Raw genomic sequence first — 19,027 nt, 5'->3', positions numbered from 1 at the left:
CCTACTCTCTCTTGCCATCGCTCTGCCTTTTAATCCTCTGAAATGAGATGAAAGACAACTGCTGTCATTGTAGGGAGGAAAGGGTTAACCAGCTACCCAGCTCCTCTTCCAGCAAGCTCAGTAATAACCACCAATTATTGAACAGTACATCAGTGTACAAGAGAAGAATGGAAGAAAAATAAACAAAAGGCCATCTCTATGTTAGTTAGGGCTTGTTAGCCCAGAGGTACATAGCTAGCTAGCTGGCCGACTAGTTTCTCAACTAGAGTAGCCCAAATGAGGTCCGTACAGATGTGTAATGCTAATGTTTGTTACACATGATATAGAAATCTCCTGATCAAGCTAATGAGCTAAACGTGCCGGATAGCTGTCTGGCAGCCCATCTCATAACTGTCAACAAAGAGAACGACAATATAGCTAGCTAGCTAGCTAGGGATCTCATTTAGGCCAGCTAATCAGACACAGCCGTGCTTTGTGCTAAGGTGGAGCCCTCCCGAGACCAAAGCTTCAGAGACGAGGGGAGCGTATCATCTGACTCTGCCAGGGATGATGCACCCAAACATGGGGGCTGAGGGAGACACAGGCAGGCTGTGGGAGCCGGTGCTGTAATTAGGTGCCCTGAGCTTGACGCCCACACGCCGCGAATGAGACACCATCCCTCCCTCCCCTCTGCAAATAGGCTCCCGGGCGCCTGGGCTCTGGTACGCAGCCACACACAGGTGCACATGCACACACGCATATGCAGTACAGTATATATAGTTTGTATCATCAAGCACACAACAGGAGGAAAAACTCACTCACACAACTATGTGCAAAAACACACACACAAAAATTCATATGATACATGTAATCACACATACAATTAACAACGCACACATCTGCAAAGCTGATAGACAATACACATACTCAGAAACACACTTTTAAGGGACGTTATTTTAGGAATATTGTCTCAGACAACAATGAATAATTGATTTTAGAACTAGACATTGCCTAGTTACCTTTCTTTTATTCTTATAAATACGTAATCAGGCTCACGTGAACCTGTGAACCTCTCAGACTATGAGAATTTATGCTGTACAACCAACCATTTACTGAAAGGAACTCTTCAAGGATTGCGCCGAATGCTTCATTTTTTATTTTTTTTCATTATGACGAGCTCAGCCAAAACACAAAAATATATGCCAGTATAATTTCCACTGTGGACCAAAATAGAAAACCAAATATCAATCCCAGGCACAGTATAGGAAAAAAAAAAAGCTAGCTATCTCAACTGCAGAGCCTGTCTCCCCATCTCCCCTGGTCCGTGAGAGCAGAACACACTGGTGCGCTGGCTTTTGACCACGGCAATTTTAATCAGTCTTTTTCACACTTCATTGGGAATTCATCGCCGCGTTCCCCCTTCAAACATTGTTTAGGAGAGTTATCAGCGGCAGGCAGCATATCCGGTAATTATACATGCAAGGTAACGCTGGGAGCTGGGCTGAATATTTCAGCCAAATGCATGTGCTGCTGAGAGTCACTGGAGGGTACAGCTGCTTCATAATGCTGGGTCTGTGGCGGCCATGATTGAAGAATGGTGTCTGAGAGTGAGAGTCACATCCAGAAAGTAGTAATTTATACACGCGATGTGAAGTGGGCTGAAACATTAAGTTTAAAGCAACGTGATTTGCATTACAATGAGACAATTTGGCAAAGGTGTTGTTCTTTAGTGTAAATCCTTCCCATGAATTAAAGCAGATTGATGTGTTACAGATACAAGCACACGGCAGATGAAGAGTGTGAGAGTTTCAGCACATTGCATATTTGAATGTGCTGGAGAGGCATGGTGCAAACACTACTAGAGACTAGATCACTAAAAATTTTGATGGTTCAACGTGTTTGTTTACTGTGTGAGTAAGAGGTTAGCTGTTAATAGGGTCTGAACACACAGCCTGACAAAAACCACAAAGACACACGCACACAGATACTGAAACCACCAGTCAGACACTAGAGGGTATTCTGGGGAAAATAGCAGCGGGGGCATAACAATGACTCATTCAAACGGTCAGGGAACTCACACACACACACATACACACACATATCCTGCCATGGCAGCTAGGTTGTCAGATAGCATCAGCACCCAGCCTATGGAGTACTGTTGACAGGTGTGGCCCGCCAGTCACGCACACACACACCAGCCAGTCACGTCCCCCAACCCCTCGCCTGACAGGGAACCACATGTGATAATGTACCCCATTCGGTGACTGTGTGTGTGTGTGTGTGTGTGTTTGACAAAGAGAGAGGCATAAAGTGAGAGGCTGTAGGTTTTGTCAGAGTGCATGCGTGTGTCCCTGTACTGTCTCTGTGTGTTTGTTGTTGGGTTTATCTGCGTGCATTCAGTATGTTTGATGTATGTGTGTATGTCACTCTGTCTGTGTGGCCAGTCTACGCAGTGCTAGTATACGGGAGAGCTACTGTTGCTGTGAATACTGTGTAGAGAGGCACGGAGACAGCTCCAGCATTGCAGTAAGATCAATAGAATAATACAGAGCCTGACTAATTCTCTCTCTATTGTGTGTGGGTTGTACAGTATAGAGCCATATACCTCTGTATGTTAGATGTGTGTTTACGTATTTTTCACAGTGGGGATGCTGTTTTGGGGTGAACACGTGGAACAGTAGAGGCGCTGACACCGATGTTGATACATGCATAAATACACATCTTACAGTATATGTACAGCATGTGTGTGTAGGAGTGAAGCAGATGAGACCTGCGCTCTGTGAGTGCATTTGTGTAAATCTGTATGTGAATGAACAGCTCATGGAACGCCCTTCACACACAAAATCAGGCTTGCTGATGCCCACAGGTACAGAGCTCTGCACAGTTACCAAATTAACAGGAAGAATGGCAAAGTAGTCTGAACACACACACACACAGCCTTCAGCACAAAACCAACAGACCTGTGCACTCCATATACTGTGAAAACTGTCCGAATGCGTTTTCTACCTGTATCGCTGCTCATTGCTAATTAGAAGGGCATATGTTTGGAGTGTGAAACAAATAATCTCTTTGTTATTATAGGAGGACACAAACGCAGGCACATGCAATGCATTCAAACACGAGAACAGATGGACAAACACGCTTGCACATGCGTGCGGGCATCCACACACAAACAATAGCCACCCACACCATTTACGCACTTCCCTCAGAACACACACACACACACACACACACACACACACACACACACACACACCCACAGATGTATACAACCCACTTTCTTGCCTCTAAGCAGTCTAGTCCAGTTACTACAAAGCCCACCAAAAGCTCTTCGCAGATCAAATAATCATGCCTTCCATCTGTTTCCATTTCTCTACATTAGCTTTGTGAAGGCGCCCTACAGACCCCGTTAAGAAGCACCACAGCCATGGGTAAAATAATGATTCCTCTCTCAACCCTCTACTCCTCATTATCTCTATACAAAGCCAATTCAATGACAGGGAGTAGATATGGGCCAATTGCATGTACGGTCCTTATACTGTTCTCTAATGCCGTCTTACTGAGATATTATGCAGAGCTTGCAATGTAATGGGCTTTTTATAGCTTATGCATGGTGCATGATTTTGATGTTGTTATGGTATTAAATATAGATCATAGTATAGGCTGTATCTGAAATACGTTGCCCTAAATCCTTTTGGAATCCTTTTGATTTTACCCTGCTACCTTTGCAGACTATGTGACTATGTATCCTTTTCCATTCCTTTATTTTCTATTCTGGACTGAGCACATATTATCAGTTTGATCAACCAAATCAGACTTACACTTAGAAATGACATGTTCAATAAGTAAGAGAGACTAAAAAGACATAATGCACAAACTGTGGGATGAAAATGAATTAGTAAAATGCATAATATCACCATCTTCCTCATACAATGAGGTGGGAAGCTGATATTCAGCCTGTGAGAGTATGTGCCATCTCGCCAATGAGCTTAGTAAGGGGGGGAATGTTTGGTCCCTGTTATGCAAGATGGAAATGAGTTTGCCACGCTTTGCTGTAGCCAAGCTATTTTGGAATGGCTCACATCGGAAAACGCTGGGCCGAGCAAGAAAATTAGGTCATTTACAAGACCACGGCAGTGCCTTCTTTCGGGAAGCGAGCGGAGGCGAAGGCTAAGACTAAAGAACTAAAACGTGTAGAGCTATTTATTCAGGGCAGGGGGTACACAGATTTGAGTAAAATGAACAAGATCCGGGAACTCAACACAGGCAAAGCAAAGAAGCGTTTTAACAGAGACCTAAGAATGACCTGAATATATTGCAGCAATGGAAGGGAAGCAAGAGTGCAAGGCTTCAAATTCCTCCTGCATTTTGTAGCAGATCACACTACACACTATGACTTTCTTGTCTGTATGCAGATACCGATGCTGACACAGAGGGTCTGATTTATTATGTATGGGACTGTGGGGCGCAATTGGTGAGGGAGAATGTGAAACGATGGCATCCTCCTTGTTAACAGTAAATATGTGATCCATCCCCGTCGTTAACCGCTGAACTGAGATGAAGAAGCGAAGGCAAAACGTGCACCAAAGCCTCCCTTCGCAGTTATATTTGAACTAATTATCCACTAGGACAGGAAAAATCCTGTTACAGAGACCAGGATAACAATGAAACAGAGATGCACTGCAGTCAGAGCCAGAGAAAAGGAAAAGACAGGGAGGGTACAGGGGGAAGAGAGACACACAAGATATTTGGGAGACAGACAGGCGAAGGAGGGGCTGTGAGAGAGTGTGTGCACAGAGACAGAAAGACAGAGACAGGCTAAGATAAAGGAAAATGACAGAGGGAGCAGAGGAAGGACAGACAGGGAGAGGGTACACGAGGAGCCAGAGCAACTAGAGCTGTGTGTGTGGCTGTGTAGGTGTATGTGTGTGTGTGTGTGTGTTGGGGGGAGTTAGTAGGAAGGCCCAGAGGTGCCTTGTCAGCGGTTTCAGGGGGCCTTGGCCTCCAGGTGGCAGGTGGATATGCCCTAGTTTGAGGAGCGGCGTCTCTGTCTTACCCTTACGTACACACAAAAACACACGTACACAGATATACAGGAGGCATGTGCATAAAGCATGTAAACAAACACACAGGACTTGAGGTATTAAGTGTAATCAAAAGCTTTATTTATTGTTTTCAACGTACCATTGTCATTAATGTAAATATCAGGCTTTAAATCGCATCTCTGTGAAAAACAGGATACCTACTGTTAAACCTTAATGACTTCAAATCTCACTCTGCTTCTTGTAATTTCCTAAAAGTAGCAACAGACAAAATTTTCTTGCCTCTGATGACACGCTGAGATCGCATTCTCTTGCCTGTATGTGATAGATTTACCGATAACTGAGCTTCTTTGGCAAAATGTCACGATACAAAGCAATACGACCGGATTCCAAAAACAAAGTGATTGATTTGATTTGACTCAAATGAGCACGACAGAAAGACAGCTTATCCAAACTCGAATGGCCTCTCCAATTCAAAGGATCGTTCTGACACCCCTTAAAAAGGAACCGAATCAAAAATGTGTGTGCTCGGTTTGTTGTCTGACACAATCCTTTCTGCATCTGAGTTTGATTTTCAGAGCTAGTCAAAGCAAGCCATAAGCACTAAGTGGTCAAAACTGAATCCAAATCATTGCTCCCCAAACAAAAGCTGTATGTTCACGAAACAAACGTATTGATCTGCGCTGACGTTTTCCTGGGAATTTGTGTGGAAGTTTGTGTGTGTGTGTGTGTGTTTCAATATTTAAGCATCAGTGTGTGTTTATGTTCCAACGCTTGCCTCAACTTGCATGTTTGCATGCATGTGTACACATATGTCTGCCCGCATTCGACGCGCATTTGGTACAGCATGTGTGCGTGTGCGTGCGTTTGTGTATGTGTGTGTTCGATGAGCCGTCAGTCCTAAAGAGGGGCTATGCTGCTGTCATGCGATGACACCTCTTATTTGCTGCTGTCCTGTGAAGCGGAGCTGAAGGCAGAGGTCAGGCCACCCTCACAGAGACGCTGCGACTCAGAGCACATCATGTCTGCCTGCCTGCCTCCCGACGCTGTAGTATAAGCCTCAGCCCATCGCACACACACACACGAGCATAAGACAATCACGCGCACATTTATTCGCAAACACACACACACCCAGACTCGTGCTTGCCCACACTCCACACACCAGCTGCATTTATTTGAATTTTCAATTAAGTCTACTTCTTTTTGAACATACCTCAAATATAGCTTATCAGTACACACAAAAAACTGTATAGAAAAACAAAAATAGGATCACAGAAATTGTCTGTTTCACTGTCTATAACTACTTTGAGTCCTGATTGAAATAAATAGCGCTCAATACAACGCCCTCTTTAGTCAGCAGTGCATACAGTTCTGGATTTATATTCGTTCTGTCCTGTACATCAGTGCCTCTGTGGTAAAAAGGAACCAGGATGAAGCCTGTACTGTAAATGAGGAGACCTGTAATACACCTGCTGTGTGTAACGCTATACTCAATAGTCATCTCTTCTTCCCACACCTCCTTGCTCCTGTGGGCCATCCATTCGTCTCGACCGGTGTCACACGCCATCATCAATTACCCATTAGACAGTGTAATATTCGCCCAATATTGCCGGCGTGTGACTGGGAGATTTTAGAGTGATCAAAACCGACAAATCTGATTTACAGAGCTAGCATAAATAAGGAGATTGTGCCCTCCCTGATTGCCCTGTTGAATAATGGATGCTTGTTTGGTAATCATTTTCCAATATCACACCACTTTCACCTAGACTGGCCTAGCAGAGTCCTCTTCTTTTTTCTTGTCTTTTCTTTCTTTCTTTTCTCCTACATTCCTTCCTGTATGGCTTGATATGCTGGAGTCCCCTGAAACAGCCGAAACAGGGATGGAAAGATTTACATACCTGGCCTTAATTAAACTCTTTTTCTCTTTGACCCAAAGTATCTGGGGACTGTCTTGACTTTCAGTAGTGATGCTCCAGTGATAGCGTCATTACTGAGGAGGCGGGTGTTGTTGTGATTGAAACATTTTGTTTTCTGATTCATCTTGTTATTGTTTAGGGAGATAAAATGTCAACAGGTGTGAATGTCACATCTGATTCAATTTGTAAAAGTTTTTGCAAAATAAGCATAATAAATTCGACTTTACAACAAGTACATTTCCTTTTACAGTAACACAGAAAAACAAAGTAAAGTTGGCTTGCAGCTAGGCTTTGCTTGATCCAAACTATGGCCTTCCTAATGGTTGCAAGTTTTCTACTTTTTTATGTATGAGCCAAGACACATTTCCATCAAAGTGTGACAGACAAAAAATATTTCTGAATTATAAATCAATATTTATGTTGGCCATGTTTTTATCAAAATGTCTCTATCATTACATTTCTAAGCAACTGCATTGCACAGAAATGCAATGATTGCCTACCCAGACAAACATCCAACGGTTATGCACATCATTTAGCTTCATGTCAACTTTCAGCTACAGCTTGATGGATGTATGGTTTAGCTCACTAAAGTAGCTAGAATTAGAATCTCTGATGTTACTTCCTCCCTGATGGTGTGTGTAGGCAGGGTATCAGGGTACTGGATATAGAAAACAGTACCATACAGACGGTTTAGCAGGGGGGCACAAAAGATTGAATTGCCTGCTTGTGTACCTTCCCTTTCCATCATGGTTTGCATACACAACCATCAGTTCATACTAAATGTACTACTAAAACTAATTGTAATCGCATGACAACAACACAAGCAGTCTCAAGGTCAGTGCTTTGATGGTATCGTAGCAGCGCTCAAAACCGCTGCTCCTGTGCTCTTTGTAATATTCTTCAAGGCACAGTTGTGCCTCTAATGGGAAAAGGCCAAACCGGGTTATGAAAATCCTTATTTACAGCTAGCTGCCTGGGTGTGTGAAGTAGGTCACAGCAACTCCTGAAATGGAACGAACCTCGCTCTCGCCGTTTAATACCTTTCTTTTGAATGCTTGCTGCCTTACAATGGCACGGGCGGGAAAGACACAAACACACTGTTTCCACTCCTCCTTAGCAAGAGCTTCTTGACCCTGCTGTTAAAAATGGGACCGCATCCTATTGGAAAGTCCACCTTTTACCTGACAAAACAACAAAAATAGGCAGCAACATCAACTCCAGAGCCTGTAAATACTAGTGGAGGGCAGATATTTAGCTATTACTACTGTTAGGAACCTTCCAGGAGTTGCATTTCCAGAGTAGTTGACCAGCATAACCTCTATCTGAAATGGTCTCTAATTTCAGAACATACAAAGATGCAGAGCAAAGCAGCCCAGATTTAGCCAGGATGCTGCTTTACAACAAAGGATCCCAATAGCCTACAGGTCAGGCAGGCTAATATAAAGCTACTGTAACCTAGTCTGGCACTTTATGCTCATCATCATCATATACTAAATTATACTAAATTTGCAACTTATACAATATGTCTGACAGTGGGCGTGAGGCCTGGGGTGTAGGTGAGCGTTGTCCCCGGGGTGACGGATGCCTGTGGGAGGCTGTTATGCCACAAGGTGAAAATGTCCATTAATCAGCCCCACTTCCTCCACTGCCATGGCTTTCCCATTACCAACACACTCTGAGCAGCCTGATTGGTTTTTAATTGGCCTGCCTGCCAGGAGATAGATCATGTTTTCCCTGAGTAAAGGCACAGAGGTGTGTGTGTATGGTGGGGGGCACCCGTACTATCTCTGGAGGGACACCCACACTAAAACTCTCTCTACACACCTATTTTACAAGCGGGACCAACAACCACATCTAGGTGGTAACCTGTCACATTTAATATTATTACTTTTGCCAGTATCAAGTAATGTAACCTTTCTTTTTTAAATTCCAGTAGTGACATGACAGCTACCAATTATGCAAGTAATTATACAACTACATCCCTCTATATATGAGGTTGAAGTTGGCATATCCAGAAACTACATCTTAACCCCATTCCTGAGGTGTTTTCATGAAAATTACTAATTCTACTCACATACGGCATTGATTTATATACAAAAAAAAATAGTAGAAAAGTTAGCTGTATCTGTATGGAAGATTTCCCATTTCATAGATTTGACCATATATGCAATAAACATAATATACAACAATGTTTAGTTTACCTGGTCATGCACAAGAGAGTTATTTAGTGATCCCAGGTTTTGAAGGTAAGAGTTTTTGTAGCTGGAATATTTGTAATTGTGATTGTTTAATTGCATTAACCTTTGAAATGAATGATTTTTTAATAGTTTCACCTCGTCACGTAGTATTTTAGTTATTAAATACAGTAGTTCCAAAATGTAATGTGGCCAAAGTTAAGCTTTACAGTGGCTGCTACAAATTATGAATTTGGGTCTGATGAATGCGCCATAATTAATAGCCTGTAGCAGCAAGCGTAGCAAGGATGCCTGTGTGAAGGACACGAGAGCAGCTCCATCTTACACTGAGTAGACGTCAGTATTGACATTGTGTCTACTCAAATAGATCAGTCCCCTCTACGCCCTAGCCTGACCACGTCATTGAGGCTGATTGGAAGAACACATTGATTCCCCATGGTATCTTCACAAAGGTTCATAGGGATACACGTTACACCACAGGCTGATCACTCTGGTCTTTGTACAAGTTAGGAAGAGAAAAAATAAAACCATACTCTTATAATAAAATAAGAAAAAAATTAATATTTGGAAGGAAAAGTTTAAAACAATCCCAGCTGCTGCTTAATCGATTCTTGTCGTGCTATGATTCATCGTAAGGAAAGACAGCAGACAGCCTCCATGGTGTGGGCAAATATTCTGCAGGCCAGCACATCTGTAGGTGCACCACAGTCTGACGTCAAGGGCAGGTTGTGTTAGGAGTCCAGCCTGTAAGCCTATCTGAGCCTTCACTACAGGGGGAGAGGGTGAGGTAGCACGATCTACTGGGAGCTGCATCCTACAGCAGAGGCTGCAGACGGCCCTTATTCTGAAAGACTGCCCACAGGTTCTAGGTGTGCACAGGGATGTAATTCAAGGTTAAATCATCTTCACCAGCTTATTGGTGAAATACAATTTACAATTTTGCAATACTTAGTTTTTGTCATAGTAATATTAAACAAATGTAACATTGTGTTGCATTGTATGTATTCATTTCAATTTTTACTCTGACAACTTTTCTCCCTAGTTTAGAATGCATTTCTTCTGTACTGCGGTCTCCTCTGATACACATGATGTCGGCAGACGTTTCTTTTTCACATGCCAGCAAGGAGCTTCACACGGTGGGCGTATGAGGTTCACACTGTTCGCTGCTGATCCTGCCCCCCCCCCCACGTGCAGAAACCCCAACCAACGGGTAGGAGTTGCTAGTGCAGCGACAAGGATGTGATCCCTCACTGGCTTCCTACCCACAAACTAATTCTGCTTATTGGCTTGGTCTAAATTATTATTTTTTACTAAAAAATAACCTCACCATCACTTGTATCAGAATTAAAATTATATGATATTGGACATATTCACAATTGCCAAAGTATTTAAATGTGTTTTGGAATATATTGTAATGTTTTGTAAATACATATTTTTGGATACACAGTATTTCCATATGTGAAGGCACTTGCAAAAGTGACCACTACAGTAGATCACATAGACAATCTAGCATGAATGCAGAGTCATGCTATGGTAGTGTATAGCTCAGACATGCTATGCATAGCATGTGGATGTGTGATCCAGCCACTCAACATGGAGGCTAATATTAGTGTGTGTGGCTGCCCCCCCCGGTGGTTGCATGCAGGGGATCCCCAGGAGCGTTTTTGCTGCTCATTCATTAGGCTGCTGAGGAATAAGGGACATACAGTATCTCCCACGCAAGGCTGGAGTAAAGACCTCCACATATCCATCCGTTAGACTCAGTCTGCAGCCAGACATGTTTTTGAAAAATCTGCAGGTATTTTTGGTCACATTATAATACTGTATTTAGACAGATAAATATTTACAATTCATAAATATTTACAATTTATAACAATAATGGAGGCAGGGCTCTGTCACACATTACAATACCTACAGTGCATCAGTACATTTCTCATGACCTTACAGTCCATATTCAGCCATCCCATTAACACCCAATTCCCCCCCGCCCCGACTAGATTGCTGTGATTATGAGGGGCTGGGTTCTTCTGCTTTCATACCAGAGAGAGAGGGAAAGAGAGACAGAGAGAGAAAAGATGGGAGGGAGCGGGGGTTCCCGCAATGTTGGTCTCAGTAAGACCCGGGTAGCGTGCTTTCCCTCTATAATTTAATCACATTCAGCTGTCTCCCTGTCCTCAGCTCGCTCAGCAAAGCGTGTGTGGTGGCACAAACATGCACACAGTTGCACACACCAACACAAGTCTCCCCCTAACAAGCAAGACATTTCCTTCCTCTTCCAGCTAAAAGAACATCCCAAAGTACATGGCTTCACCTCATGTAAGAGCTCACAGTTCTTACCGTGTGACAGAAACGGTAGTAAAAACATTAACTATAAGGTGGGAAAAGTGAGAGGATGGGATGGCTGCAGTGTTCACCAGCTTCTCTCTAATAATGGATTTACAATAAAAGACTGAGATCAGACTAAATCTATAAAACGAGAGACGTACAGATACCAAAATGGATATAGTGATAAGAAGACTTTTACTACGCCTACATCCTGTAGGTAGATTTCTTGTCATAAAAAATCTTCTTGGCATGGGAATCGCATTGTTCCAATCCCTCACAGTATCCCCAGGTGTCACCAAACATTGTCTCCATCATTTGCTGACATGAGAAACATTCATTTTGACACACTTTGGGCAAGGGAGAGTAGACACAAGTAGCTCACTTTGTGTCAGAGCTTTGTTTGTCTTGACAGAATGAAACATGTTGCAGCGCATCTGCCTTCTGCTGTTTGTATACAGTATATGCCACCCACGGGAGCACACACATGCACACACAAGAACATCTGCATTGTCTTTTCTTACACGCAAATCAGAAAAATACTGTGTAGGATGAAATATAGACCAAAGGGACTAGTGCGCGCATGTGTGATTGTTTATATGCATGCAACTCAACCAAAGAGTTGACTGTATTTGAAGTTGGGAACTCAAGCTCTCTTCCAACTTCAAATTCTCTATTTCCATACCTTCCCGGGAAGCAAAACTGTATCCTTACTACCTTCCAGACCGCAGAGTGACAGCAAATAGAACACATAGCACAGCTTGAGATAGAAAATTAATGGTAATAATAGCAAAATATTAATTAACAGCTAAACATATGTATAGTGATGAGAAATGTCTTCAGAACACAGCTGAAGTTTGCAGTGCAGCATTATCCACAGCAGGTGCACAAAACTTACAGAACAAACTTTTAAATCAGTGCTTCTATTATACTACTTCTACATGCTTCTTTGTGAAATAAAACTGCCTTCAAGAGGGAAAACATGATTATTTTTGAGTAGGTAAAGCAATTCTAAAGAGTCAAAAGTAATTTAACATAAACATAACATTAGCCATCCCAGAGCAACATGACTACAACAATAATAAAGTAACCAAATCATCGTAGCCAGCTGTTTTTTCCCACTTAAGTCACTGCACCAGCACCATAAGATCACATTACTAAACCTATCTGAACAATGTGTAACACTAGAGGAACTATCACTACAAGAAAACTGTGTAGAATTAAGACTCAAGAAATAATTTGTCGATCTACCTCAGATTAGAGCTGGAAATATTTTTTCAAATATCATCTTTGGAAGATTGGAATGGAAGAGCAAAGACTTAAGATGTCATAAACAAGTGCAAGTTACCTACCAACTGCAGTCTTCTCTTTAAACTTTTCCTCCTGCTCTCCAGAATGCGCTCCCTCTCCTGTTTTCAGCCTTTCCTTTCCTTCCTCAATTCCTCCCTCCCAATTCACTTACTGTGCTCACTGCAAAGTTCTGTTCTCCTCCTGCATGCAAATCATTTTTACGACTTGAGAGATGACTGGGAATGAGGGAAGGAGGGAGAGCGAAGGGAGAAAAGATGACAGAGGGTGGAGGAGTAGAGATAATGGTTGGAAGGCAGGCGACCAATAGGCCTGGAGCCTAATGGAAAAAGGGAATCAGGACACACCAATGAGGCACAGCCTGGAGAGAGAGAGAGAGAGGAGAGAGAGAGAGAGAGAGAGCGGAGGAAACAGGCGAGAGCAAGGAGGGATGGCGAGAGCACAGTCGGGAGGAGACGGTGTAACGCAGACCGAGAAAGACACTGAGGGAGAGAGAAAGCACACAGAGAGAGCACAGAGAAATAGAGAGAGGGAGAGAGAGGAGACCTGTACATAGCGGGTGTGCACGGTAGGTGGAGAGATGCAAGCATCCCAAGCGAGATGGAGAGACTGCAGGTCAGAGAGGATAACGAAAAGAAAGAAAAGCACAAAGAAAGAGAAAAAAAAAGGCAGAAAGAGGAAAGAAGAAAGGGAAAGAAGGAAGGAGCTGACTTACCCGGGTACCGCTAGTGGCATCCTCCACAAACCGCCTCGCAGACTCCACACACACACACACACACACACACACACACACACACACACACACACACACACACACACACACGCATGCACCCACCCCAGCGGTACAGGCGTACGCCGCTCTGCCGCTGAGACTAACCAAAAGCAAAAACAACAAAGGAGAGGACTGCCAAAGCCGACTGGTATACCCTAAAGCAATCGCGTCTGTGTGTGTGTGCGCGCGTGTCTGTGTGTGTGTGTTTGCGTGCAAGTGTGTCTGTCAGGGAGAGAGGGTGGGAGTGTGTATGAGCATGTGTTTGTGCTGGGAGGAGAGGGAGAGCTGGTTGAATGGAGCTAAAATTCTCTCTCTCCTTTCTCAGTCCTATGAGCTGAACTGGTTTCCTTCTCTGTCTCTTTCTCCCTCTATCTGTGTATCTCACTATCTCTGTACACCGTGCATGTATGTCCTCCAACACTCAATATGTTCTCTAGTCTCTCCCTCCCTTGCTCTCTCTCTGCCTGCTAATGTGCCCTCCCTTCCTCTTCTCCCTCTTATACATTTATTCAGGGCTGCAGACTGTCTGCTCCCAGAGTCAGTTCTTCCCACGGCTGGGTAGAGATGGAGGAAGGGAGGGAGGGAAGAAGGGAGGGAAGGGAAAGAGAGGGAGAATAAAGGAGGGATGGGTGATAGTGAGCCATGTGGAACATGTGCAGTGCATTTATTTTAAATGGGAGAGACATACATTTGTGCCTTTAAAAAGGCCAAATGAGCTCCACTCGTGGTTCAGTGCACATTATTTGGCCTGGGATCATTCAGAGAGCTGAGAGAGAAACAGGATGCAGACTTAAAGGAAGTCTCTGGGTGATCGCTGGCTTGCTGTTAATTAATACTTGTTTCCCCCCATTCCAGGCTTCGAGGCTGGCTGAGCACCAAAATTAAGAGCACAGAAGATGAATGAGTATTGAAACAGGCTAGTTGTAGCCATGTGTTCAGTGATCAGCACTGGTAATGCACTCCTCCCAAACAGGAGACAATATTTACAATAGAATCATGCTTGAACCGTAAAGCAGGTGACATTCATGTGCACTCTTGTGTGAATGAAAATGGGAATAACAACGTGATGATTTCCATATTTACCCAGATATGCAAACACAGAGAATGCTAATTTGATCCCTGAGACATCCTCATAATTAGATTATAAATTAGGTTCATTTCTTACCGGACAAGAGGTGCTAATTCATTCACTTTCCACCAGTGGGGCAGACTCGGCTGAAAATACAGTAGCCATCCTATAGGCACAACAGAATACTGGGGACTTCTCATATGCTCATATGCTGACAGCGACAAGCAATAACATATTCAAATAAATTCATGTTTACACATAAATATTCAGAATAACATTCAGAGACGTGGACCTATGTTTTGCTCTTCCAATCCAGTATTCGTGTATATTAGGCACATTGTTTTGATCTTCCCCATAACAGTAAACAAATCAAATACCATACAGCAGTATTTTACAGAACCAACAAGCACTGCTTTCTCCAACAATGCTGCCAGGCAGTTGAGGAAGGCATGATAAGTACTCTGGTGGGTTGGGGCACAGATGCCCTCAGGGCGTTCAATATTAGCAATTTCAAATTGTTACTTGGCTATGTTAATGCCAATCAAGCACAATTAATATACCTAATATTCTTAAAAAAAATAAACAAAGGGGAGAAATGTGCATTAATAAGAAAAGTGCCAGTAATTTGAGGAATCATGACACATTAGGAATACTAGCCGAAATCTATGTTTAAGCAGTTATTGTATTATGATATTCTCTTATGTATCAGCATAGAACCTGAAGTCTCACTAATACAGCAGTGTAGTGCTGACTTTTAAAACCAGGATGTGAATAGACTTTTTAAGCAGTGGGTTCCCATTGTGTTCCCATAATCACATAGTGATTACAATGTGAATTAGTCTGTGGTTAAAATGCCTGAAGAAAACTCCATAGTTCACCCCACTTGGGAATTTTTGGAACTTTTATATGCCCTAATGTATTTGCTTAAAATGGCTATCTAATCAATTTAAATACATGGGTTTGTAACAAAATTTCACATAATTATGACTTTAAAAGCTGTCACACTTCATGATAAATTCATGATATTCAAGTGCAGAGTTACAAATTTTGTTCTTTTACCAACTTAAGTTTTTAATCGCAGGTGTTTGAGCTCTCCTTTTTACAAACAAAGGTTGGACTAGTGTCGTCTTCCACAAATTTTCTTTACTTAGGGCCCACATTTACCGTGTGATTTATGCTCTACACAATGTAAATCTTTTTATTTTGTAATTTATATGACTATGAGCTTGTGTTAACCTTCAGCATAAATCCAAAACCATATAACCCATAAAGCTCAAACACACTTGTGACTGATAACATTTATAATTGCAGCATTCCATTTCTGTGTGCAAGTGCCAGGACCTTACTATTGTGTCTGTTGGCTCACTGAAACTTAATTAGCGCTATTACTTACACCAGTGCTTTTACTTTTACTGTTATTACGAACCAAAAACGTCCACATTGAGAAAGGCCTATTTAATTTAAGTTTAATGGTGTTATTGATGTAAGAAGATGTGAAATATTTGACCAATTACAATTTTTATTATGACAGGTGTGTGATAACTAGCTTATTTACCTTCATTGCAACATTAACCCATCTAAGCAAAAACTAGGAAATGAAAGGAGAAAAAGCAAAGAAAAAGCCTGAAATATTTTTACATATGCGAGAGTAAACAGCAGAATGGAGCGGCACCTGTAGCGAGATATACAGCAAAAATATTTCTTCAGAGTTCCAAGATTCTTCAAAAGTCATCTATGTCAATATGCACTTGCTTCCAAAACAGGTTGCTAAACAATATCTCACCCTCACATCATTATGTTCCACTTATTTCAGAAAAATAAAAGACTGACTATGCCAGTGCTTGTTTTTAAGGCACTTTTTTGTGCATGCTGAAAATTGGCCCATCAAATCAAACTGACAAATTGAGGGCCAAAATAAACACCCAAACACCAAAATTAGTCTAATCACTGAACAGTCAGCAGTCACAGTGGGCTGTCAATCAGTAGTGTGGTTGGTCAGTGACTGCACCTAGAGGCCGTTTTATTAAAGCTTAAGCCAAGACAGCCCACTGCTGACCATTACTCATACAAAGAAGTACAGCATGTGTAATGGGCTTAGATTGTAAAATCCACCAAAACATGCAGTGTGTTGTTTTCACCTTATGATTGAGCTGGACACATTTCTTACCCTCAAACATCTGAGAAACCAATTCCCTGATAATTTTAGCTACTGCATTGTTTAGACTACAATGTTGTCCAAAAAACTTTTCAGATATCAGGCTGCCCGAATATGTCCCTTAAGACTCTCCAGCTGATCCAGAATGCTGCAGCACGTGTACTGACAAGAACTAGGAAAAGAGATCATATTTCTCCCATATTAGCTTCTCTGCACTGGCACCCTGTGAATCCAGAATATAATTTAAAATCCTTCTCCTCACCTACAAAGCTCTTAATGGTCTGGCACCATCGTATCTTAAAGAGCTCATGATACCATATTACCCCACTATTACTTGTGTCCAAAAGTAGAATGGAAGCCAGAGCCTTCAGTTATCAAGCTCCTCTCCTGTAGAATCAGGTCCCAGTTTGGGTTCGGGAGACAGGCACCATCTCCACGTTTAAGAGAAGGCTTAAGACTTTCCTCTTTGATAAAGCTTATAGTTGGGGCTGGCTTGGGTGAGTCCTGAACCATCCCTTAGTTATGCTGCTATAGGCCTCTCCATCTGTATGCATCTTATCCCATTACTGCATGTTACTAACTCTACATCTTCTCTCTCCCATAGTTTTGTGCTTTCTCGTCTTTTTCCTCTCTCCTTCTGTCGCTTTCAGCAGGTATTTCTGCCTCTGGAGCTGCAGAGACTGGGTCTGTGGTTGTGGGCCACCTGCTGCCCCTGTGTTCCTGCTTGACAACTGCTACTACAATTGTTGTTATAGGCCTTGTTACTATTATTGGCATTATTTTTCCTATGACTATCATTCCTATTATTAATACTTTATTAATATTAATATTATCACTACCATTACCAACCCAACATGGCAGCGGCAGTTGGCCGGCCACCATTGAGTCTGGTTCTGTCCAAGATTTCTGCCTCTTAAAGGAAGTTTTTCCTTGCCACTGTCGCCAAGTGCTTGCTCATGGTGGGATTTGATGGGTCTCTGTAAATAATATTATAAAGAGTACGGTCTAGACCTGCTCTATAGGAAATATGAGAGATGAGATAACTTCTGTTATGAATTGGCGCTATATAAATAAAATTGAATTGATTTGAATTGAACCCTTGTTGGAAAATTTCTACCCTCAATAATATACATTTTTTTGTAGAACTTACCTTGTAGGATTTACTTTTGCAGGATTAGCAGTGTTGGGTTTTGTTTATTTTCACACATATTAGAATAAGAATTAGTTTTATTGGCCAAGTATGTGTACACATACAAGGAATTTGACTGTTATTTCTTGGTCTCAATGTATTTACACAGAAATAGACATACAGCAAAAAACAAGGACAACAAAACTGGACAAAGGTAAACATAAATATTGACCTATTATGTACATAGAAGTAGGTGGAAAAAATATATAATTATATAAAAAGTATATATATAAAAAACAACTATGACATTTGTAAACAATAACACAACAGTGCAATGGTGCAGAGTGCAAAGAGTGCTGGAATAAATATGGAATGACTAATGTAACTGGTTACTTCATATACATGAAGTAGGTGGAAATGACAGTATATGCAGCGTGCTTAGATTTATATTTGACAATGATGAAATGTACATGTTAAAAGTTATAATTTGTAGGTACAGTGGATGTTTAGTGTTACAGGGTTATTGTACAGGGACTGTTTCTGACACTATGTGACTGATTTAGCTATTCATCAAAGTGTTTTTGCCTGCCTGATTCTGTCTGCCTGATCTATTGCCTGACCCTTGGATTGATGATTCCTTATCTGGACAAGTTTGCCTGTTTTTGACTGTCTTCCTGGGTTTGACCCTTGCCTGCTTTTGACCACAGTAAACTCGAACTTTTATCTTACTCTGACTGTCTTTGTGTCATGTCATGTTCAAACCTTCTGCTTTTCTGAGCCGTTTCAGTACAATTACAATGGCCATAATGAATCCAGCTGACTCATACTCAGTTAGGTAAGAGCTGTTTGCACAGGCTAGTGCTATTCACCAACTTACCTCCTTTACGGGGTGCCTGCAAGAAATCTCTGCTCAGCACAGGCAGGTTTTGGAGTCCTTCCGTGAGCAGATCCAGCGGCTCTCCATTTCGTGCCAGTCTCCAGTGGCAGTTCCTCCACCCAGCACGCCAACTCCTCTGTCCCTGGCTCCCTCCCCCAGAACACCTTTCCTCACCCAATGCTCCCTCATCTTCGAGCTCCAGCCTTCCTCCTTCCCTTTAGAGAGATACCGGGTGGTCTACATCATCTCCCTGCTCATAGATC

The 19,027-nt window shown here is 42.3% G+C and overlaps 1 protein-coding gene across 15 annotated transcripts in view; it reads right to left on the bottom strand.

Moving 5' to 3' along the window:
• The window catches only part of myt1lb (myelin transcription factor 1-like, b), a 106,890-nt gene extending 89,962 nt beyond the window's left edge, over nucleotides 1–16,928 (bottom strand). For 5 of the 15 annotated variants that reach the window (XM_044166460.1, XM_044166466.1, XM_044166471.1 and 2 more), the window contains exon 1: nucleotides 12,807–16,926. The gene's annotated coding sequence lies outside the window, so the exon portion shown is untranslated. Of the gene's footprint in view, nucleotides 1–12,806 lie in introns of all 15 variants that reach the window. The other 10 variants (XM_044166462.1, XM_044166464.1, XM_044166463.1 and 7 more) reach the window with 4 other exon arrangements.
• Nucleotides 16,929–19,027: the final 2,099 nt, after the last annotated feature.

This window comes from Siniperca chuatsi, linkage group LG15, assembly GCF_020085105.1.
Source record: "Siniperca chuatsi isolate FFG_IHB_CAS linkage group LG15, ASM2008510v1, whole genome shotgun sequence".
Taxonomy (NCBI): Eukaryota; Metazoa; Chordata; class Actinopteri; order Centrarchiformes; family Sinipercidae; genus Siniperca; species Siniperca chuatsi.
This window is presented reverse-complemented; position numbering and strand designations above follow the sequence as displayed.